Here is a 25,177-nt window from a genome sequence, read left to right on the forward strand (position 1 = left end):
CACAAATCCGCAGACATTGTTTTTATCATACAAACAAGATATCTTAGATCTAGGCTCAGAATTCTCCCTTTTTCTAACCATTTATTGAAAACAAATTAGGGCAACCCTTTACTTTTGTTTCAAAGAAATTTAACTCAAGTGAACCAGTGTGTCGGAGTCAAATCAATAAATCACTGCTATGGCCACGATGCTTAATGTCTGAGGCTCACTCTGAATAATACAAAACATCAACTGACATTGGAGGCTTGAGTCAAGAGACTTCAGTTTACAGCTAGTTTACCTGACTGAGTTATAGGAGGCCCATTTTGATACTCCACCTTACTGGAAAGTTGGGCCTTTCCACATTGAAGATCTAATAATTTTTCAAAATGTTGATTTTTATTAGACTAGCATGACATTCTGTGGTGAAGTCTGAAAACTTTCACTGGAATCTTCTACAAGGAAAAGGAATATCTCGATGTTCTCTTTTACCTCAGCATAACTATCTCACTTGTACCAGATCCACTTGAGTTCCACCTTTTCTGGTGTCCTGGCAGCAAAACCAGCAATTTCTTTTTTTCTGCCACGTACTCTCCTTCACAGTGTTTTTGCCTTCTTGAATGCTAGGGCAGGGAGAGATGGAGTTTGTAGCACATTTGAATGTCACCAAATTCAGTCTGTTTCAAGACAAGCATGGGGAAAGGGAAGCTGAAGGCTTTCAGAAATAGGTCCACCAGGGAGTCTGCTGTTAGCATCTCTTTGCTTCTGCATTTCTGAGCTGATACGAGAATGGGAGGAGAATGGCACTCAACGTTAGACCTATGCCAATAAAAGCTTCATAAATCAATAAAATCTTCACCTAGCAGGATGATAAACCTTCATAGACATTTCATCCCTAGGGAAAAAAAGGTGGTGTAGAATGATGTCAAATAAGTGAGGGCCAGTTTCAAGCACAGGAAATAGCTTGTTGTTGCTTCCAGGTTAAATACGACAGAACGTCATAAATAGTTTGGCTTCTACTGCCTCTGTTGCCTATGCCACAGCCCTTTAAAGCCAAGCTGTCTGCCTGAGACCATATATAAGGAGGCAAATACTGCTGGAAGAGAAGGTAAATTTTCTGACTCCCAATCCTTCACTTCCCCTGGCAGCAGGCAGTACCATGAGCTAATTCTCCAGAGCTCTCCTCCTGCCTCTCTGTCCTAGGGCTAGTCCTTTTCCTTCCCACACCCACCCCACATTATTTCATTGACTCAAGTGGTCGATTCTTGCCTGGACTATCCCCTATCCACAGGGCAATAACAATCCAGTGACATTTGCACTGCTAGAAAACTTTGAGCTGTCTTTGCACCCAAGAGTTGCAATCTGTGTCCAGCTTCGCAACAACTGAAATGTTCATAAGAGAAATGGTGCTTCGTTTATGACTTTTCTACAATCTCCCAGTTGTAATAGGGTCATGGAATAGTTTAGTTTGGAAGAAATTTCTGGACATCATCTGGGCTGAGCCCCTGCTCAAAGCAGGAACAACTTTGAGGTTAGGTCCAATTCTGAAGTTGGATCAGAGTGCTTGGAGTCAGATCACTGAGTTTTGAGTATGTTCAAGAGGATATTGGGCAACTTTTAGCACTGTTTTACCACCCTCTGTGTGAGCAAATTCTCCTCATCTCTAATGGGAAACTGCCATATTGCAACTTGTGCCCATTGCCTTTCAGCTTCTTTCTGTGTATACTGCTGAGACGAGTCTGGCTCTGCCTTCTCTCTGTCCTCCAGTAGGCACTTTGAGACCACCTTCATCTTCTCTTCTTAAGGCTGAACACACCTAGGTCTGTCAGCTTCTCCTCGTAACACTCCTAGCAACATCACCCTCAATAAATCATTACCTGCCTAAGGGCTTGCTATGTTTTGGAGAACAAGAGTCAGAAGAGCAACAGAGGAGAAAAGATTTCCTTTCTTCTTTTAGGGTTTGATTGATTTTAAAAAATATATAATTCTTTTTGGTTTAGGCAGGAGAAGGAAATCAGAGTTTTAAATAATTCTTCAAGCCAGTTTTTCTTACATAGATGTGTTTTTTACTACCCTTTCCTGTGGCTGTCATATGTCTTGTTGCAAAGCAAGCTGGTGAGCCGACCTTGTGTTGACACTTGTTTCTGGAATCCACTGAGCATGGAGCAGAAAATGTTTGTGAGTACAATACAAATCCCAGCAAACTCTGCAAGCACAAATTTCACAGGTGCATGTTTCACCTTAGGAAAGGGAAGCAGGACTTTTGCAAAGGGTAGCATAAATCTTTCAATGTTGACTGAAAAAAATTTAAAAAGTGTAAAAGTAAAAAGACTAAGTTATCAACAGAAACCTTAAGGACTTTAGCTGACATTGAGATCTATAAGAAAAGTTGAAATTATTCCTAATACACAGTTTATTTTACTGGAAAATATGTTTCAAGATTAAGAAACATCAACATCCCTCCCTCATTTCTACGGAGCCTGGGCTGCAAGAATGAAAGGATGCAGAGCTGAGAGGTGTAATGGGCATTTGACTCCAGAAGCAGAGCTGTAGCTGCTCAGCAGCCGAGCTGGGAGCAGAGGAGGTGGCTGTGGCAGGCTGGAGCAGAAGGAGACTGCAGCTGGGTGGCAATAGCCAGGTAAATTATTTCATGGTGCAGCTGCTCTGGACAGAGGAAAATATCTTCTGACAAAGAAACCTCAGGTTTCCCTTTTCTGTCCTGAGAGTGAGGAATGGAGAAAAAGCCAGAACTGGCAGAGTTTGAGCGAGCAGGGAAGGAGCCCTGCGTGGGGAGTAACACCAGTGGCAGCCCCAGGGCCACCAGTGGGACTGGTGATGGAAGATGATTTCAGCTGTATGGATGGGGCAGTGCCTGCCTCTGCTACAAAGGGGGAGATAAACTGAGAAAAGAAGTACTGTACATGGGAACATACACCATACATAGACACACACACACTGTACATGTGGGGGTTTTTATGTTCCATCACGTTAGAGCCAAATGTTGCTGCAGCATCCAGCGTCCCCTTTTCATGCCCAGCTCCTGCCGGTAGAGATTGGATCACGTTCAGAAGCAACGCGTGGTGTGCTGTGCATTAGATCAGCTCTGGTCACACTCAAGCACAGTCTTAAGCCCACTTGCATTACATCTGCTAATGTGCAAACCAGGAGTAAGCTGGCTCAATGTGTGCTCCAGGCATTCTGAGAGACGTCCTCCTGGAGGGTGCTTTACGTTTACAGGCGGGGGCACTTGAACTGAATCTTCTTTGGGTTTTATATGACTGATTTATACCTGTTTAGCCTCAGTCCCTCTGCTTCTCTCTTTGCAAATAAGAAAGTCTAGCGTGTTGTAAGGAGACCAGAATCTCTCACAGTGTAAATTACGGGTGGGTGCAGCTGGCACTGTCCACCTCAGTTTTGAGCATAGCTTCTTCTAGCTATTGGGAACAGTGTTTTTCCTATGCTTGTCTGGTGAGCCTCACGCCCTAGCCCCTCTCCCCTTGCAGATGCTGCTAAAGTTTCCAGGCTCAGAAACTTTTGGGAAGCGCATCCATCTGGGAGGAATTCTTGCATCTCCTTGGGACTGCTTTTCAAAGGCTTTCACCACAGCCGGAAGGAAAACCTTATATATGAAAATAAAGCTTGGGCGTCCCGATTTCTTTTATTTCAAAATGAATTAAGTGTCTCACTCTGTAGGTGTCCACAAGTTTACAGAAATATTTCTTTCTGATAAAATGTAGCAGAATTAAAAAGCCAAATAAACCCACCCCAGAAACCTGTCCTTCACCTCTACCAGTTGCAAGCTTTAACAACTGCAAAACAGAACAGGACCTTTTCAGGGCTCACACTGAGAAGTTGTTGAAAAGTGTAACCGCATGGCATGGGGTATTTGCATGGATTCTGTTTGCAGGCATCAAGTGTGTGAAACCAGATCATTTGAGGAGGAACATAAGCAGCATATGCAGGAACGCAGATAGAAATTAAAAGGCTCGCGTGGTGGAGGACCACCACAGCAACACAACCAGTGCCTCCTGATACTGGGTGGCTGCTCAGTTGTACCCAGTGAGAGAGAGTGTGCGTTGTTTACCTGCAGGGATTGGTGTTCATTAATTAGAAATCAAGGAGTAGTAGGAAGCTGATAATTAATACCAGGGTATTAATGCTATCTGTAAATTAGAAAATGAGTATTGGGCAGTAACCTGCATTATGAGAGTTATTTATTCCATTGGATGATAATGTAATTCATCAAAAAGTATTCAGTATGCATTGCTCAGTGCTCCAATCTTCCCTCTACCGTCAGCACTGTGCACCATAAAATACAAATTCTGGAGACTAGGCAGGCTTTCACACACTGAACAGCTGTGTGACACCTCACATCTGGTTGGTGTCAGTGAGAAGAGAGGTGCTCAGCTACTGCTGTGGACTGAACTCAGTTGCAGGGGCATCTTCTGAGAGCTGCTAGGAGGAAACTCCGAGGTTCTTGCTCCTGTCTATAGTATGTATGTGTATGGCCTTCATCAACCCCACACCTACATGACTCTCAGGCTGTGATGCATTCATCTTTCTGTACTTCCCCAAGGAGGGGAGACTGATGATTTCCAGGGCCACCTGTCACTGGGGGTGAGAGCTGCAGGTACCAAATCCAGCAGGGAGAGGAGGGAGTGAGGAGCGGCTTGCTGGGGAGTCCTGTCTCTCTCCAGCAATGGCAGAGGTGCTGGGATGAACAGTTTGTGGACAACTCCTGCCCAAAGTGTTTGCTCACAGCCTCACAGGGAAGCTGAGCTCGGATGTCCCTGGCACTGCCAGTCCTGCACCTCCTTCCTTGCCCTGTGCAGTGCTGCCTTCAGAAAATGCTATCATCTGGGGGAAAGTTTCAAGAGCAACTGGAGGCTCTCCAGAAATGCCTGTAGTCTCACAGTTGGGTCAGAATTGCAGTCTCGTGAAACCCTTTGGCTGAGAAGGGCTCAGCCTCCCTCCAAGCCTATGTCATAGTGTTGCAGGACTCCACTTGGAAAGAGGATGGATGTTCTTTCCCTCCCCATCCTTCTTCGTGGGAAAGGGATGCAGTTTTCCACCTGAGGGATGCTGGATCTCCAGCATCAGCATAATTCTACCTTCAAACTCGAAGCAGGGAGAGGAGAAGCCTGCACAGTAAGAAGAGGAGGGATGGCATTTTGCATGGTGGGAGCTGGCATGGGTGCATGGCCATGCACAGCACTGGCTTGCCCTGCCCTCCCTGGTAGGGGTGCAGCCCATGGGGTGCAAGCCTGCCTCCATCCCTCCCTCCCTTCTGGTCACTGCGTGGCCAGCAGCACTCTGGGGAGGACAGATCGCTCCCCATTCCCTCTACTTGTCAACAGCAGTGTCCAGCTAAAGAAGCATAAGGCGTTTTTTCCCATGACAGCTTTAGACAAGAAGGATCAGAAGGACTCTGGGATTATGAAAGAAAAAGATTCCCAGTTAAACCCTCTCTTTTTTTCAATATTTTGCCTGTTATCCATGAGAGATATAGGCCAAAGGCTCTGCGTATCCATCCAGAATTATCAATGGTGAATGCAAATCAGGCTACCTCAAAGGCGTTATTTTACAGTACTGGAGTATGCACCCACCAGCATCTCCAAGCGTCTCTTTGAGTTTCCTCCGCTGCCATTTACCCTCCTGTCCTGTTCAAAATTTCTAAAAGTGTGGTAACCTTACAGGAAGGGGAGGGCAGGCCTGGGTCCATTTTTAGGCTGAACGTTTTACCTCTGAATCTATTACAGCAACTGCAGTAAAGCAATACGCAGCACTGGCTCTTCCCAGAATGTGAAATCCAGTTCCTGCTGCCTTCTCACATCGCCAACTGGGAGGCAGCAATGCCGGTGCTGGGGGGACGAGGGGAAGGGACGTACACATTGCCTGTCAAAGACGCCCAGTCCAAAGACACCAGGATATCACACGGATCTAGAACTGGGTGATTGAGGTGCCCTTAGTATGCCCATGGTCCCAACCCAGGATATGTGGAATAATCTATGTAATTATATTCCCCTTAGTGCTTCAGAGAAGTCCTAGTGACTGTAATACATGCTAACTTAATCTTAGCCACAGAAAAATGTGTTTCTAATTTACAAATTCGGCAATTTTTCAATAAAAGTTGTTGCACTTTGTCTGATCTATTCTCAAAATACGGAAGTGCTTGAAGCATGACCACCTGCAATAACAGATTACTGTTCCCTAAAATATTGCCATACACCTACAATGTGGAGGCGTAAAGCTTCTCTAAAAAAGATCTTTGTTATTTTTTCTAAAAGAAAGAAACGATCCCAAAGTAAAGCTGGTTTTCAGCAGCCTCTCTGCTCCCCAATGCAACTGGCATCAAAGTCTAATGAAAACCTGTTTGCGGACACTGGATCCTATCCAAGGTACACTATTGGCATATTCTAGACCCCTTGGGACATGACTCATATAAAAAACACAAGGCTGTCATCAGATGGCTGGTGGCTCAAATAAATCAAATTTACTTTGAAAATTGAGGCATACCAAAATTTTATTAGGTGAAACTTTGGCATTTCTTATAGCCAACTTGCACATATATATTTTTATTACTTACAGCAGTTTAAAAGTATGCTACCAATCATATGCAAAACAAGACGCGATTGCAAACGTACATTTTTTACTGGGTGGCAGGAGGAACTGTGTTGTTTTCTTTTAAAAGCCCTGAATAGTGCTGCATGTTTGTTAAAGGTGGCACGGCAGAACGGGCCTCTCTGTTTATTTTCCTGTGAGTGGTGGGGCGCACATCCTCCATTTGTGGTCTCAAAGCCCTGACTTCAAAGAGCAGCTTCTCTTAGAGAATAATTGCTCACTAAAGCTATCAACTGCAACACAAAAACGACACATAACGTTTGCAACGTACGCTTACAAGAAACAGGCATAAATGCTGCTGAAGTCCCTCGACGGTCCAGGAGGGACCTGATCTTGGGGTTTGAAGGGGCTGCTCCTGCAGCAGCCCACGTGCAGAGGCAGAGCCCGGTGTTGCCGCAGCCAGTGCAGCAGCCGCTCCTGGCTCAGGTGTATGGTGCTGTACAGGGTCCCCCTTCCTCTACCCACACCCGTAGAGGCTCACCGCTTGCTTCAACGCAAAAGACGCTATCAAACACAACCGAAATGAAGGTCTAGTCTTCCAGCACGTGAATTAAAGTCAAGGTGAAGGCCATATTTGGGATGACAGCACATGCTTTTGGGCCTGATGATAGAAACCAAATCCATGACTTAAAAGAAAATGCATTAATTTTTAGAAAATCTCTCTCAGTAGACAGGAGAGCCAAACTCTCACTGACGTTTCTAAACTTCATTTATTTGAGTGCGTGGCAAGATAGCCTCTGCTTTAAACTAATAAAAAAAGGTGAAAAAGCTGCAGATTTGCTCTAGTTTTTCCTCAAACTCCAATGAAAGTCTATGGGAATATATACAGATAGAGTCCAAGAAGCATGCTGGCTCTGCTCCAAAATAACTTAATTCACTGTGCAAACACAAAGAAAGGGAAAATAATGGCGCTTTAGATAAAAACCACAAGATTGCTGTATCTGACAGCGTGCTGTTTTGGGACAGAGAGATTCTTGGCCAAATGCTGACACCCCCATCACAGAAAAAGGATCTGCTGAAGTTCCCAGCGGCTGGTTCCCCAGGGAGTGCTGCAGTCTGGTGCTCCGTTCTGCTGGGGCATCCGGACTTCTTGCTTAGCGGAGCTCATCCACAGAGGCAGGTGCTTCTCAACATGGTGAGCTTCTTCCTCGAAAAGCACAAAGTGTAAATCAAAACAGAATTTGGCCTTGAATATGAAGCCGCAAAAATGTAATATTCAGTCATAAAGGGGTGAGTTTGTAAGGAAGTGGGAAAGCACAGCCTTGGCAGTGTGGGCTGAGCCCTCCCAGGAGTGCTGGGTAAAGGGTGCGATTCTTACATACCCTCAGGATCATTGTGTCTCTGTTTCCCTGAAGTCAGCCATAAAAGTCCCTTTTATTTCCACAGGAAGAGTGAGGCTGGTGTTGATCTGTTGCCTCCAGAGTCTGCCATGGTGGACCGACTGACCTGCTTTTCTAGAAATCAGGAAATTTGTTCATTTTCCATTTTGGCAGCCAAAGAAACATTGTCTGAAGCTGACGAAAGTTATCTCTGATATAGAGCATTTACAGGGAATTTAAAGCACGCACGTTCACAAAGCAACACTCTCACTTTGCATATTCCTAATGCAACGGGCTGTGAATGTTTTTTCCAGTGGAAATGTGAGGCCTGATCCAAAGCATTTGAAGAAATCGTTTCTTTCATATTCTTTCTCCTTAGCCCTCTATTCCATATGTTGCTGGGTGTGTTTGTTTAGTCTGTGGCCGGACATAATGGCACTCCATAGACCTGAGAAATTTCTGCAGAATTCAGGCTTCTTCCCTTATCGTGAAGGAATAGACACATACTTCCTCTTGAAATAACAGAAAACTGAGTCATTAATAGAGACATCAGCAGTATTTACTCACTGAAATGCAGTGTTGTGACTAAAAAATTATCCCCATAGATATTTGATGGGTTTCCAGGAGAAAAAAAAAGTAACAAAAATCATATGAACTGGCAAGTGAGGGAGAAATAAATTCTGGTAGCCTGTGGTTCTCTTGAGATAATTTCTTGTCACTTCAATACACTGCTTGAATATTTTCCAGTGTTAGTGTTGTCTATCTCATTGTTTTGGCTGCTGTACGTATTTCCACAATTTTCTTTCCCCTAAATAAAACAAAAAAAAATCATCAGGTCATAAAATGTTTCTACAATTTAATTAAAAAATAATATTTACTGTCTGCACAATTTAAATTTGGCCTACTTCTGCATATGCATCATGATGCAGATTTCAATTACATGATCACATAGTATTTTTCCCCACAGGACTGCAATCTTTTCCTTCGCAGGATAACCTTCTTTCCAAGTCCCTAATTTTTGATTGATTGACTCTGAGACTGGGAAAAGAGCTGCAGCTGAGAAAGGGAAGTTTCTCCTCGTTACCTAACTACCCCAGGATCTGTTCCTCAGATTTCACCTTCCAGCCATTACTTCCTTTCCAGCCCACATCCACTCCTAAATCCTCTTCTGATCTATCCCTCCTTCCTTCTTCCCATCTCTCAGGCCATGCCTCGTTGCCTAAGTAGTCCCACATTTCCCTTCCTCTTGCCAGTGATCCTACAGGAAACATCTTGCTGCCATAATGTGTCTCCTTCCTTTCCACCCAGCTTTGCTCTCGTCCCGTGCTAGGTTCAGATCAGAGAGCTTCCTCCTCCTCTTCCGGAGGTCTTCCCCGGCGGGTGGCCGCAGGAGCACAGGAGGAGGCATGGGAGCAGGGCTGAGATGGGACACGCTCATCGCCTGAGCGGTGATGCCTGTGCGGGCTGAGTGTGACGTATGCGTGCTCAGCAGCGTTGCACTCTTCTGATCGATGCAGTAAAAAGTTCCTGCCTACAGGAACGGTCTTTTTGCCAAAGCTTAGCTAGTCTGGGCAGGCTTTCACAGGAGCAGACCTAGCCCCGGTAGAAAGGTCGCATAAGAAGGGATGGGTCCTCCGGTGTGGTTGTACTTGAGTTTTCTTTTTTAAAAGAAAAAGTCACATAAGTTTCTGCAAGAGACGCAAAGCTGTTTATTTTTTTCCTAGCCCAATCTTGGATATGGATATGAATATGGATAGGAATATGGCCATACATTTTCTTTTGCCATAATAGATGTTCTTCTGTTCATTAAAAGATTCACCCAACCACAGATGACCATTGGGAATATTCAAAATGTAGTTTTTCTGAGTTGTTGGCAACTGAAAACAGGATCTTCTATCGGGATTTGTCAAAGTCTTAGCAATTGGTAGTATAGGTAGCCCTGCAATATCACCCTAAAACCCACCCCACACACGTAGAGTCATTCTAACTCTAAGCACTGGCTCAAAACAAGTGCTGTGGCGGTGATACATGCCAACTCTGCCACGTGCAACTGGACCAAAAGAAGCCACCAGAAGACCCTGTTGTCAATTTAATTTCTGGGTGAAGGCTTCTTCTAACACCCAGTGAGGAGATGATGGGGCAGTACCAGAGACAATCTCTGCCTCCAATCTCTACTCCTAGACACAAGCAGGTCCCCTACTAGAGCAGCATAGGTGAACCTTGCATCTCCAATCTTTGAAAAATCCGCTTTCAGAGCCTATGCCATTGTAGGAGTATTGTTTGGAGGGAGCACTGCCTTATTTACATTCTTTTTCATCACTTCAAACTCCTCTTTGCCATGAATTAAAAGCAAATGTTTCAGAAAGCTGCATTTATGCTATGGTCTCCCAACTCTGAAACACTTGCATAAATAAGTTCCTTGTACAGCACCTGGCATGTTCAACTGGACCTTGAAAATTTAAGCTGGAGGATGCAAATTTCACAGAAAATAATAGTAAGTTAGTAGAACTCAAACATGCATGTGTCGTTGGAGGCTGAGTCCACAAGGACCTCCAGCTGTGCAGAAGACCTGTCACAGTCTTGGGTTATTAGTCTAATTAAAGAGAAGCTGGAGCCTTTGCAAAAGCAATTTATTTTCTGCATACATAGCCGTTTTATGAACCAGACTTATTTCCTCAGTGCCAAATTGCATTTCAGAATGTGTCCTTGCTAAATAAAGTGAAATGTATTTCCATTTTTCATGACTGAACCACATTTTGGATGAGGGGGAGGCAGGAGACCCAGTACCATTTCCTGAAGTCAACAGCAGACCTGCCATTAATTTCAGTGTCCCAGGATTTAAGCAAAGAGATAACAGACCCTCAAATGGTTTTAAGCTCATTGAAATGTTAGCACAAAATGAAGCATATGCCATTCAGTTAAGATGCACATTTACACAGCTGAGGATCACTAGTCTAGTTTGACTGAAGACCGGAGAAGAGAACGATGCCTCCTCCTACATGATCTGCCCCCTGAAGAAAACATCTGCCTGCATGTTTTACCAGGAATGTGAACTGCTAATGTAATCTGACCTTTAGACAAAGGGAAGAATATTGTTCCAATGTACAAACAAAGAATAGGCTAGAATGTTACGTTGACTGTTTTCTGCACGTGTGGATAAAAACACAATGAAAATAGATAAAGGACTGAAGATCATGATTGTTTAGTGAGTCAGGGCTTCCAGGCATCTAGGAGAAAATATGAGAGCTTAAGTTCAGCCTGGTGTAATTCTTGGAAATTATCTGAAGTGGATCCATTGATGTCTTTATAGTAATAACAATGTGTATCAGGGCTGTGAAATCTTGTTTCACAATCAAATTCGTGCAAGCTCTAATTTAGGCCAAGGCTCAGCACTTTCTCTGAGCAACAGGATTTTGAGGCAAGAGCTTTTTGTAAGGCTCCTTTGAGTTTAAAGAGTTTTCTAGGACCTGGTTGATTAAACTTAATACTCAGTATCTACAATGTGAAAGATGTGGTGGATATCACTAGCTTTTTGCCTGTGGAAACCACAGAAAACAGGAGAAAACAGAGGGACTGGAGGACACTTGTTCTTTGGGTAGATGATGGCAAGAAGGATATAAATTCAGTTATTCTTCTGCTGCTTAGTAGCCAAGCTACAATTTGAGGCACTTTGAGGTGCTTGAGGGATGCACAGTCCCTCCCTTTGCATATTCAAGCAGTGACTACACACAAAATCATGAAAACATGCAGGCACAATTAGAAGACTTAACTCCTGTGACTGGAGGGCACGTTTTCCTACAGTGACAGGATCAAGCTTTTCCATCATGGGGACTGACTGCCTCAGTAATGGTTCACACAACAGGGATGGCTCTTTCAGATTTACTTTGCTGAGTAATGAGAGTTGGTTCACTATGGATGTGACGTGAGAGAGACTGACTAGAATGATCCGAATCTGAGTCATTTAAAATTTCTGAGAGTAACTGAGGCACTTGGTTTCCAAAGGGTAACTGGAGAAAAGCTGTCAGTTCAATGGAGCCCTAGAGCTCTGTTAAAAGCAGCCATTGGCAGCCCAGAAGAATAGTCTTGGTGGGTCTGCCAGGGCCTTCCTTGCTTGATAGCATCAACACTTCATGGGATATTCAAAATGCCGCTGTAATAGATCCTCGGGACACGTTTAGTCTTCTTGCAGCCACAAGCTACTCAGTTATCCCTTGACTAGCTGATGGTCAAGATTTTCTGTTCATCTCTTCATTAGCTGCTTACCCTGGATTTATTTATTTTTTTTTTTGCACACAGCTAGAACGGATTCTTTCACCACCATAATGCACGACCATAACTTCTGTACTATTAAATTTTGCCCAATTTCTTTTGCAGTGGTCATCAACTTCTCATTGAGATCATTCTGCACATTGGGAATGCCTCCTCTCTGCCATTCTTTATCCGCAGGAGCTGCGACCTCTTGCCTTGCAGGAGCAGTGGATGGGGGCAATCTGCCTAGTTCAGGCTGCCTGCACTGCCTGCACTACCAGAAGGAGGCGAAGCCTTGTCCCAGGGCCAGCACTGATTCCTGCGGGGAGGGACCTCAGAGCAGGGCACCCCGATGGGCTCCTCTAACTCTATGAAAGCAGTAGCTCCTGCAGTACTGAACTGTAGACCCACTTGCTGGATATTACCCTCTTGTTTCTCAGGTATTTAGCATATTCTGCTAAATATTTTTTTATACATATATATATATTTTTTTTTTTTTTTACATTCACTGTAGCAATGGTTGATGCAGCAAGGATTTCCTCTGTGGGTGTTTTAGCAGTGCTGAAGTCACATCCAGATATGCTTTTGAGTGGCCCCTGCCGGTTTTATTGCAGTTACAAGCAGCAGACTGTGAAATGAGCTTTGTATTAAGACTTGTTCTTTTAATTGTAAAGAAGTCCAAACGCCACTAAATTGAGTGTAGAGCTGCTGCAGAGTTCTTCAAGGACTCCAAAAGGTGATTTGGGGTCTATCACTCTTCCCCTCATGAGAAGAGAGTTGTTCTTTCTGTGTCATTTTTGCAGTATTTTGCTTGTGCTTGAACATGGTTTGAAGATTACCACAAGAAGAGGCAAAAAAAAGCATAGTCCAAGTGCTGCCTGTGCTGCCTGCCTCACCACCAGTTTATCTGTTGTAAAGATTATAGATGCTGTTGGAGCTCCCTGGCATTTTAGCAGTTGTCTTCATTGCTGGAGCAATTTGTAGCATGGAAGGGATCAGGTCAGCTTCATTCAGTCACTGGTTTTTGATTGCCTTTGTTTTGGATTTCCCTTAGAGCATCATTAAACTCTGTTAAAATAGCAGTACTCTGCTAATTTCATTAATCCAGCCACATATTCAGGAATTGTTTTTTGGTTTTTTGGTTTGGCTTTTTTTTTTATGATTCAGTTTATAAAAAGAGAAACACTCCGTGCTCTCTGGTGACTTTTGGGACAGGCGATTTTGTAGAATTTCCACAATCCCAGCAAATGCTTTGTCTGGGGTTTTAATAGGAGCTGTTAAACTACACAGCAGGTTATACCTTTTAGCATCTATTACACTCAGTAAAACCGGCACATTTTTCCCATCAGTTACACTCTCCGTGATTATACACTGCTCCAGTCTCACTATAGGTGGGCCAGGCCTCCACTGAGCAATTAAACGAGTCATTTTCCCGCCAACAGCCAGCCATTTTAATGCTTTTCAAAACAGACACACGCACACGCTCACGTGCACGCACACGCACAACCTCTCAACTGCTCGCTCGCTGCCCGCCGCTCTCTGGCATGGGATTAGGGTTACGCCTTCAGAGCCAACAGCTGGAGCTTTTACGCTTGGCCCAACATCTGGAGCTCCCTGCTGCCCCAGTGCTGCGGCTGCACCAAAGCTGAACGCTTTGCTGGTGTGTCCGTGCGAAGTGGCGATGCAGCAGGAGACCGTGCAACAGCTTGTTTTCAGCACGGTGTGTGGGTGCTGCTGCTACAGCGGAGGTTGAATATCTCCTGGGGTACAGGTGGTGGTCAGGCTTTAGGGGGTTCCTGCCCTGTCCCTACGCCCTGCAGGGAGCAGGAAGAGTAGTTCACATAATTAAGAGCAATCGGTCTGTCAGGATAACTATACTGAAGTTGTACAGCTGGGATTTTTCAGCAAATCTCACAGAACGAGAAATATAAACTGCAGTGAACATCCTCTCTGAGGATATCCCAAGGAACTAAAGAAAAAATTTCTCTTTACTTTATTTGAGCTGTGCTTGGGAATGTCTTTGGAAAGTGATAGTTAGCCCATGCTGAAAGACCGTGCCTGTGTCCTGACCTTGTTTATTTTGCAGGGTAGACATAGTCCTAATTTTTCTATTGATGCCAATGGGATGACTAAGAGATTTTTGACAACTTTTATGTAAGAGATTGCTTGTCCAGCTCAAGTGGGCTTCTGACTGCCTTACGCTACATATAAATATAGCTGATATAGGAAAATAAATTACTGATTTTAAGAAGTAAGGCATCTCAAGCTTCAGTGTAGCCACTGAGAGTACACATCCTTCTTTTCACAGTTCAGGTAGCCATTGGATCTTGCAGCTCGCTTGCTTTTTATGAAGAAGGATCTCTTACAAGTTTTTATTTTTTAAACCCGAGTGAAAAGTAGTTACCACTGCAGACCAGCCTGGCAGGAGGTAATGCTACAACTTTGTATGAAGAACGTACAGGAAAGTCCTTGGAGCTGATGTTCAGCAGGACACCCTGCACCGAGTAGTCATGAACTGTGTTGATTGTTCTTTCTGGAGGGAAAACTGACATTTTAGATGCTGGGTTTTTGCAAGGGAACTGTGGCAGTTAAACCTTCGTGATTCCCCATGCTGGGAACTTTCATCAGCTACAATAAAAATAAGAGGAACTGTCATGTGGGATTTGCGTGTCCTGCAAAAGACCCAGAATACAAGGCTAGTGCTAAGCACCACCGAAATTTCTCCTTTCATCTCTTGGACATGATAAAGACAGTGAAAGTATTTTCATTTGTGCCTCTGGGCCCAAACCTGCCCAGCGAAGGACCTTCCTGATTTCCCATTAGCTTCAATGAGATTTGAGGCTGGTCAGCAAAGAGGAATCTTGCACTTCTCAGAAAGCACCTAAAGAGCAGAGGGGATCCTTTATGCAAGAACCTGATGAAAGCAAGACGCTTAAAGTGTTTTAGCACACCGAGATACAATGGAAAATACATTTATGAAACAATAGATCTAGCAAATTGGAGACATCTTTCTGATTTTTTTTCTCTTTTCTCCACAGTTTCGCTAGTTTCTGTTAAAACCTTTAACAGATGCCTAATTGACACAGTCAGAAATAGTTTTCCAATCATGTATCACTTTAATTATCCAATGGTCTTTTCAGATCTCTCATGGATACCCCTTTCAGTGAGATAAATTATTTGCTGTGTTTCAAGCTCCTCCGCTTGAATTCTGCTTATCTTCTCATGACTTTTCCCATAGGAAGATTTTGTAAGAAACTTGGGAGGGGAGAGGAGAAGAGAAGAGAAGACAGGACAGGACTTCACCCTATTTCAGTCACAAAGGTACATTTTTCAGAACATTTCATGTGAAAGTTGAAGTCTGAGTGCAATGCTTTGCATTTTAATGAATCAGCACTATAACTCTGACCTAATGGGAAGTGTTTCGTGATACATGTTACTTGGGATTTTGTGCCTGTGTGAACATCCTGTTCTCAGCTGAATATCCCAGAGCCGTATTTGTGAGAGGGGCCTCTGGCTGTACGTGCTTTTTTCTTGGTGATTTGTTTTACATATATAAAGTTATTTTCTGACTTTAGTGGAGATAGTGCAAACTTTATCAATGATTAAAAAAACCCTCAAAACAAAAAAACCTGCCTTTTATTTCTTAAGTCAATGATAAAATTGTAATCAATGACAGTACAGCCAGGAATTTGCCCAAGGTACTGGATTTTTCTTTCTCAAAATTTGAGCTCTCTCAGCCCCTAAATTACTTTAATGAAAGCTAAAATGCTCAGCATCTCTGAAAAATCAGCTTGCAGAAGCCTAAAATTCCATAAAGCACCCCCACAAAAAAGGTACCTCTTGCAAAAATGTTTTCTGTGTCATCTGCTTTCTAGTGAGGGCTGATCCTGCAAAACATTCTATGCTTGAACTTGAGGAGCACAACAACGCCCTTATAGATGTTACGCTGTAAGGCATATTGCAGGACACCTTTAACCAGCCGTGTTCCCGTAACTGCAGTAATGTTTCTTTCAGTGATGTTGTCATGCCTTTAAAATGCTAACCTCTAGGGATAGGTTAAAAAAATGAGTTGTCAAAATCTGTTTGGAGGGAGTTTTGTTTCCTTGCTCTTCTAAAACAATGTAAGCTTTTTTTGGAGGTGATAATGTCACCGATCACATTCACAGTTCTGGTCACTGGGAGATATCCGGATCAACATTTCCCTAACACTAAAAGCCAGAGACCACTGTCCATCCTCTCCCCACCTCCCAAAACATTTTCCTTGGGCTGTCATCTGTCCCCATCATCAAATTTTCCATGGGAAATGCTATACAGGTCCTCTGGTTTCACAGATCATCCTGGTCGCAAGGCTCACCCAGTCATTCGTGGATCCATACAGTTCTCTTATAGAAGCATTACTCTAAACACTTATAATTTATATGAAGGATAATGATCTGTAAAACCAAACTGCATGCTCAAGTGTCCACTTCATGCTTGGCGACACCTGAGGGATTTGGGACCCAAAGAGACTGAATGTTGTCTTTCTTCTGGTCTGGAGTGGCCCAGGGTTTTCTAGTCTGTCTTGGCAGAGAACAGGCTCTTAGAAGTGGGATAGTGTGATCCCAGCATCCGCTCCACAGCATTCAGGGACATGACAGAAGTCTATTTTCCATGGCAAGGTGATAGTATCGGCTAAGCTGCATGCTGGTTAAATACGTTTAGCCAGCAATAGGTATAAAAAAAAACCAACCCCACATTAAATTAAATTAAAGGAAAGGAGACGTAGCAATAAAGGAATAAGTCTTTCCGAATTCTTGCCACACCTGGTACATAGCATGTATTTTTGCAGATGATATCATTTACTCTATATGACACCATTATACATATACATTGGGGTTTGCCTTTTTAAGTAAGGGATGTTAACAGCCTTGAATAAAATTGGGACAAGCAGTGTAAACAGGATGGCATATAAAGTGTGATACAGTATACAGAGGGCAAAGTATGTTTGAAGGTTAGCTTATTAATAAAACATGGCTGGCCTTGATTTAGTTTATAAGAAACTTAAGACATTTATCAACATCTGTCTGAACCCATTTCCAGTCTCTTTGGACTCTGTTGTGGATAAGTTGATTAATAAAAGATGATGCCTTAGGAAGGAAACTTAGATCTTTGCAAGCAATGACAAACGAAAATTCAGTGCTTAATCTACATATGAAAGGAAACTGTGAAAGTAAACTAGTTTACCACTACATCCCAGGATGCCAATCTCTTATAACATTTCATCTGACTTAGTTTTGGCTGGAGTCTGGAAAAGTAAGAAAGAATTCCAAAAATTAAGTGTGGAATTAATTTACAAGAAAGATCCTTGTGCTCGCTTACGGAGACTCTGAAATCTAATCCCGTTCCCTTGTGGCTTCCTCCCCTCAGTGTTTTTAACTTTGCAGCTTTCCGTGTTTGTTTTTCATTTGTCTCCTTGATCCTTTAGTCTTTCCTTTCCCTTAGGCTAGAATAAAGTTCTAATATTAAACAAGTGCCACACTTTGCCTATTGATATTTGTTGCCCAATAAAATGTTGCCCTCAGAAGCCAATTAGTGAAATATGTTTCTTGTAATAACCAGTAATTTGTTTAATTTTCATGCATTCTTGCCTGATAGTCAGCCATAGGGATGCACATGTATAGTTCCTGAGTCTGGGGTACAGAGACAGCCCAGCTTAACTGCACGGTGCAGAGTGCTCCCTGCACATGCACCTGGCAGCAACGGTGTCACCAGGCTTCGGCATCTTGCAGGCTGCACCGGCTGCACAAAGGTGGATTGCTGTCTTTCCAGAGTGGGAAGCAGCGTGGCCTTAGCTGCACGTGCCCTGCCTGGGCTAACACATCCGGGACGTCTCTGCGAGCGTGCTACGCTCAGACCTGAGCAGGTTTCTCTGCGCGGCACTGCGACACTGCAAGGCTCTGTGCAGCACGAGCTCATTTAGAGCTGAAGCTGAACTTCTCACTGCAGGGCACGGACAGCCCTGAAAGAGACACTGAGGATCCATATCTAGTATTTAGGTATCACCAGCATTCAAGGACCTCCTCCTGACTCCACAGGATCATCCCATCTTCCAACCTCTCTCCCAAGGAGGGCCTGAACAAGCAGTGCCTAGAAATAGTCCCTGGAGCTATTCTTCTGCCCTGCTTCAGCTTCACCAGGGTGCCTCCGTCAGGACCCAGGAGCAGGATGCCTGGGCACAATTTGGCATGTTGGTGTTTGGGTACCACCTCCCCTCACTGCAGCCAAGAGTGGGAAGGAAACACTTGCCTTCAGACACCACTCCATTATTTCAGTATTTTATGCAAAGCAACATGGTTCTAATATAAGAAATTAGGGGGTGCATCTACCATAATATATGAAATATGTCAGAGATTCTTTTCTGATCCTGAGGCCAATAGTCACTGCAAGGATCATGTCCATACAGCTTCACTGCCTTTTCCCACAAAACAGTGTGGCTGCAGCTGCCTTGCCTTCTGGGAATCGTCTCTGACTTGTGATAACCTTCAGGCAGGAGTGGAAAAATCCCAGACTGAAATTCTGTTCACTGTTTTAGCATATGGGTGATGCAGCCAGAACATCCCCCTCCACAACACTTCATGACTTGGGGCACACTCTCGTGAGTGGTGGGCATTCGAACTCATGTCTCACATCCTGCAGGTGGCTGTGCCAACCGGTGAAACACTAAGGAAAGAGAAACCTGTTTGGTGGCTCCTCCTTCAGCTCTGAAAGAGATGCTGAGCTTGTTGGGGAGGGCAACAGCTTGTACTAAACAGGCCAGAGAAATTAACAAAGCCTATAGGTTTTCCACAAGAAAAAGATGTAGGTGCCAACCCAATGGGAATATTGCACATAGTGAAAGCTGAGAAGGGAGTGAGATTTCTCTGCAGCCCAGAGAGAGCCCACTAATGCCAGAGAAGGGGGAGGTTTGTTACTTCTGCATTTCATTCTCACTGTAAATCTTGCCCTGAGAGGTTAACAGTGGCTTCTAATGAGACTTTCTCCTATCTATTGATATAGACTTTTAAACTGAAGATTACACAAAATTGCAGGAGAGATCCAGATTTTCTTGAGATCTGGGATGGTGAACTGAGAGATTCAAATTTAGACTCTCTTTCCATGCCAGCCAAGAACTGAAGACTGCCACATACTTCTGCAGCGTGGGAGATCAGTTTTTGAAGGCCCACTTTATAAGGAAATATCTCTGGAAGCCATTTCATCCTTGAAAAGAAAAGTTTGTTCCTTGAGGTAGTTTTAAACGATGCTGAAAGCTACTTTAGATTAACTCGGATTTAAATAGATTAAGCAGACAGTGTGGAAAGGACCATGCTGAGACAGATCCTACACTGGGTTAAATTGGCATGGTGCTCTCAAAGACAAAGGAGTGACAATTAATAACAGCTGAGTATCTATTTGGCCCATTGCATTTAAAGACCATGTCAGAGACCACCTACTTTCTAACACAGCTTATAAAAATGGCTGAAGATATTTAAAGCCTGTTATGCTAGCTGGGAATTCCCAGTCTGGTTTCTGCACCTATGAAGGGCCCAATATGTAGATGCTGTGTCCTGCATCCAGTTGTGATATTCAGTGCATTTACTATAAACAGTCTTGAAATTATGTTGATGGCAATGATTTTTTTTAACAACTGCTAGTATATACATGTGAGTATTCCTACCCAAATATATGGGATCATGTACTACTGCAAGGATTTGGAGGATTGTCCATATAACTCACGTTCCAACTCACTCAGGATTCAGTTAAAAACCTGATTTATTAAGGAACAAATGGGGTAATGCGATTTTTTTTCTAAGTTGCTGTAATCACTCTTAAAGCACATCACGCCACATGATAAGATCCTTTGATAGCAAATACTGATAGCACATCCATGTGCCCTTTGTTGCAGTTTTGCATTACTCTCCAAGCATATTTCCCCCCAGTCTGAAGAAGCAGTGAAGTTATAATATTGGCTCTCATTCTACATTCTTACCAGTCAAGATCATTCATTGATTCCTGGATGTGAGGATCAATGGTGGTGGCCATATGGCTTTGGAATGATCTGTTGTCTTTTCCATAATGGCATTGTGTCTTTGTGTTTCCCCAGCAGTGATTAATAGGCACAGACATGCGTTATGCACATGTTGATAGGTTTAGATGAACTTTGAATTTTCATGGCTTTCTTCTCTCTCTCTCTTTTTTTTTTTTTTTCCTTTTTCTTTTCAGGAGGCGGGGAGAGGAAGAGTGATTCTGCATTGAGAAAGTGAGAATGGTGTCTTTAATAAGTATTCACCTCTCAGGGACATGATGTGATATGATCAGCAAGGCTAGATGACAGACAGATCCCACCTAGATACCCAGGGATAATTATGACACTGTCCCCCATAAGGACAGTCTAAGGACTGTTTACAACAGGCAACCCCATGCTAGCGATGAAAAGTGCCTCCAAATGCCTCTCACTGATAACCTTGGGAAAAGGAGATACAATGGCAAGCTAACTCCATACTTCCATCCCCACTAGCTCTAAAAAACAGGAGGTACCACACTGAGGGGAACAGGTTTGCTTTCCCCATCGCAGCTGATGGAGGCATACCATCTCCCAGGCCTTCTTTCTGGGGGGGCACAGAAGGGATGGATGGATGGATGGATGGATGGATGGATGGATGGATGGGCGGGCAGGCGGACTGACTTCATCACATGCCTTGGATCTCTCCTGTGGAAGGCATGGGGTGAGCACCAGGGGTCACTATTCCTTGGATACCCAGGGCACACGAACAACAGACTAACAAGACATGGCTGTCCACTATGCTGTTCTCGCTCACCCCAAATCTCAGAAAAAAAGCTGTTTGGTTAACCTGTGTTTATTAAAGTTTGAGGTAAAACTGTGCAGTATAACACAGAGTCTGGCGAGGAGTGGAGGAGGATGGGGCATATGAAAAAGTATCACAGGACCATGCCTGAATAATATTGCTATTACAGGTTCTGAAAAGGTCACCTCATCTTGAACAAGAAACTGGGCAATTCTTCCATAGTCATTCACAACTGGGGAACCTGGACTCAGGGGTCCCTTCCCATCCTGTGCAATGTTTCATTCTCTTTCCTACCTTCTCTATTGATTGAAGTGGTTGGACTCCATGAAAAAGAACCCCACAACCCACAAACGGTTTGCATTTTGGAGGAGAATTCATCAAGGGATACAAACTTCATAAAAATTACTTCTGTACATCTGCCTGAGAAGTATTTGTGCCGCAGGTGGTGGGTGGCTGGGAGACAACAAGGAGAAGTATCACATGTGTTTCTTTGCTCATTTGCTCTTCTCCTTTGGTCTTCTCACACTGTTAGAGGTAGGATACCGAGCTGGACAGGCCCTTTGTCTCACCCACTACAGCTGTTCTCATGTTTGTAAGTTATGGGACTTCAAGCATTTCAAAAATCCAGAAAGAAATGGCTTGTTGCCCAAGTACCATGTGGGTTTTGTTTTCATCTTGAAAAAAAAATTATAAAATCCAAGATGTTCACAAGCAGAAATTTTGCAAGAAAGCAGCTTCTAGAGCGCATCAGATTCAAAGGGTTGTTGGTGGTTTGATTGTTTTCAGTACCAATGTTTGAAGTATTATATATAACTAACTATTTTAACACTTTCCAGGTTCTTTCATCATGAAATGTATGTTGCAGCAGATTGGACAGAAGATTGGACATCCTTTGAGGTGTTAATAGTATGTATGTTTACAAAGTCTCTCTCTCCTTTCTGATCTTCCATCATAATACCCATACTGCAATAAACACTGGCAGCTGTTTGGGTGGCTTGGAAAGTGTTTGTCTTTCAGCCCTAAAAAAAAAATAATAAATGTATAGTCATCTCCTGGAATTGTAGAAACATTCTGTTCTAGGTTGGAAACTTTCAAACTTTTCACAGGTTTTAGGAAACACCAGAAATATCAATAGAAAATGGCATCTAAATTTTTATTGAAATTGAGTTTTATGAGGCTGACACAAGCATTTTTAATCAGAAAACCTGAGGTGCTATGTATCAACAAATATCCTGACAGGAGTAAAAAATGCAACGAGAACATTGCAGCTGCCCCAAACAAGGCAAAGAGCTACGAAAAATTCAGACTTTTTGTGATGTTGCTGAATGCAGATGGTCTGTGGGGCTCAATAGCATGAAGGTTACAATATTCAACTCATCTCCCTCTACACACTCAGTATCCCAGTGATAGGATACTCTGGTAGTCAAGATAGTGCCCATGCCAAGGCTGAAAAACTACCTCTGGTCACTCCACAGAAATACGGATGTCCTTCCTCTCTGTAATGGGCGTTGAGTGGGTTGGACCAGAGCAAAGTGTTGGACTTTACTGTAGTTTAAAGTAAAGGAGACGTCCCAACTGCTACCCTGTCGTACCGAAGGAGAAATTTGCCTCGAGCTATGAGAACACAGGTGATTGATACACAGCAAGGGAGAAGAGAAACCTGTAGACCATAGGATGACGCTAAGGAATACTTGCTTGTGAAATGTTTCCTTTGACAAAATTGGAGCTAATGGCTCAGAAAACGACTCTTTTAACCACTTTAACAGCACATGGGGGGTCTATTTTTCCTGTATGAGTTATAAGTTCTAGTAGACGTAACTACTTTTAGTGAGTAATGTGTTACCAGAGTGTGTCCTAAACACCAATAAACCCGCACACTCTGGGATCAACCCCATGCACAGGCTGCTGGACGTCACATGGTGTCAAGGGATGAAAGGTCAAAAATAGAACTTTTTTACATTTAGCTGATTTTTTTAAGAGACAGTAATGTTTTTATGCACATAATGCATTCTGGTAGCTTCACGAGCTCACTCCCAGCCAGGAAAAATATAAATCTTTCATATTAAGTTGGAGTTTTCACAGTTTATAGAGAATATGTTGAGGACACAAAAGTTTTTTTGGAACAATAACACAAGACTGCAACACGGAGAGCAAAGAGGCTAGCTCTGAGGAAACAGAAAAAAAATTGCAATATTTGGCACTTTCCCTGTGATATAAAGTGCATGTTATTCTCATTTAGCAGAGAGCTGACTCGAACAATAGAAATGTTTGTTAATACATTCTGCTCCACAGTGACTGTAAAAGTATTTGCTGTATTTGCTTCTTAGATGCTGTAGCTCTCTCATTTCACACCTTTCCCCAGATTTAATCTCTGCAGTATTATTTATGTGGCAATATTAGATTCAATTTACAAATTACAGCCTGCTGCAAAATGGAGCTGTTCTTTTCCCTAGAGGTACCAGCAACAGTTACATTAATCTTCTTTTAAAAAATTATTCAGGGGCTTTCAACATGCTGCCAAGAGCTCCCTCCCAGATTCCTTTGTAGTCCTGTTTTTAATTGTAAGAATATCTGCAGAAAATATAACATGTAAGGCCTGGATCCCAGTGGAGCTCCATGCTGGCAGAGGTCCTGCAGTGAGCACCAGATGGGTGGATTTGGGTTTATTTTATCTCTTCCAGCTCAGTCCTGTATGTGGATCCTGACCCGGGAACGTGGTTCGTCGCTGGGTCGCTGAGAAGGTCCTGGTGGGGCTCCAGCAGCAGAGGTGGCTGCAGAGGTACTGTCACCGAAATTTGGAAAACCTCATCACACCGAGTGCTCCGCCCTGGCAGTCCTGCACCTGCATCTGCCTGCACCACACTGCAGAGAGACCCGAGGTTGCTCGAAAAAATTGCTTTATGGGAGGTTTGCACAGAATGCGAGGTGCACCACACTTACACCACTGCTAGGGTTCATCCAGAGCAATGTGCCATAGCTCTGTCCCACCATGGAACATGCCCCATGAACACACCCTGGGTGCTGTGGTGCTCAGCTTTGGGAAGTCTCAAGTTTGGGGCAAGTGCTGTTCATGCCCCGGCACTCTTCCGTTCCTGTGAGCTTCACAGAGCTGTTCCCAGTCCCCCTCCCTCTGCTCCAGCTGTGGCTTGAGCTCCATGGCCTAACGACAGCCAACAAATCCCTGGCTTTCCTAACTGCTCCCTGGGGGCTGCCACACCACCTGGCCAGGACCAAGAGCCCGGCACGAGTCAGCAGTGAGAGGATTGCCTTTCCTGGCTGGAGATGAGATGGCCTGTTTGGGTGAGACCTCGAGATCTGCTGAGCAGAAGTCAGATGAGAAGAAGTATGGTCTCTCCTGCTCTTCCTTTCTAAGGCAATGGCATTCTTTTGCATCATCATTCTTGTGCTGATGTTGGGACTTTACCACCCCAAGAAGCAGCCTCGTGGGAGCACAGAAAGCCTTGTGGCCCAGGTCAGGTAGTATGATCAGGCATGAAAGCACTTGGTCAGCTCACAAGGAAGGAAAAAGGTATTTTTTAAAAGTTTGTTACAAGCACCTTACGGTTGGCATTGACTCCTGACATCCAAAATCTCCTCCAGAAGATTCCCCACAGAAGGAGCTCCCAGGTGTTTGGGTGGCTTTGCCCAAACCTGGTTCAGATGAGCTTCTCAGAGCCTTCTCTGCCCAACATGAGCTTTTAATCGCCTCAGGCTGTACCAACCCTGTATCTTGCAGAGGGAAAGAGAGGGAAAACCCCATGTAAGATGAGAAATGTCTTCTACGAATAAACATGAGGAATGAAAGGAACTTCTGTGAGTCCATTACTAAATGTTGATGGTTAAACTCCTAGTAATGAGACATTATGAGACAGATGCATTCAATAAGTATTTCTGTTCTGGTGGATCAAAGCTGGAGGAAGTATGTGTATCATATGATGCTGATGAAATGTTTTCTGGTCTAACAGTAAATTAGGAGAATGCAAGTCAGCTCAGATCTGTTTGAGTCAGCAAGGCTGGATTAAATGTCCCCAAGACTTCTGAAGGCAGCAGCTAAGGAACTTACTCTTTCTCTAGGCAGGTAGTGAATGCTGTGCCGGTACTCGAGACGAGAGGGATGACTCAAGTAACTGTAAGCTGGCTTGCCTAGCTTTCATTGGGGAGCGGCACATAGGAAACAGCTGATACTGA

General features: G+C 43.7%; 1 long non-coding RNA gene across 1 annotated transcript in view; it reads left to right on the plus strand.

The window, feature by feature from the left end:
• The window catches only part of LOC129204923 (uncharacterized), a 33,454-nt gene extending 8,674 nt beyond the window's left edge, over positions 1 to 24,780 (plus strand). The window contains exons 3-6 of the long non-coding RNA XR_008576536.1: positions 15,406 to 15,488; positions 20,406 to 20,442; positions 21,826 to 21,895; positions 23,671 to 24,780. This is a non-coding gene — a long non-coding RNA (uncharacterized LOC129204923). The remainder of the gene's footprint in view (positions 1 to 15,405; positions 15,489 to 20,405; positions 20,443 to 21,825; positions 21,896 to 23,670) is intronic.
• The last annotated feature ends 397 nt before the right edge of the window (positions 24,781 to 25,177 follow it).

Source organism: Grus americana, chromosome 3, assembly GCF_028858705.1.
Source record: "Grus americana isolate bGruAme1 chromosome 3, bGruAme1.mat, whole genome shotgun sequence".
NCBI classification, from domain to species: Eukaryota; Metazoa; Chordata; class Aves; order Gruiformes; family Gruidae; genus Grus; species Grus americana.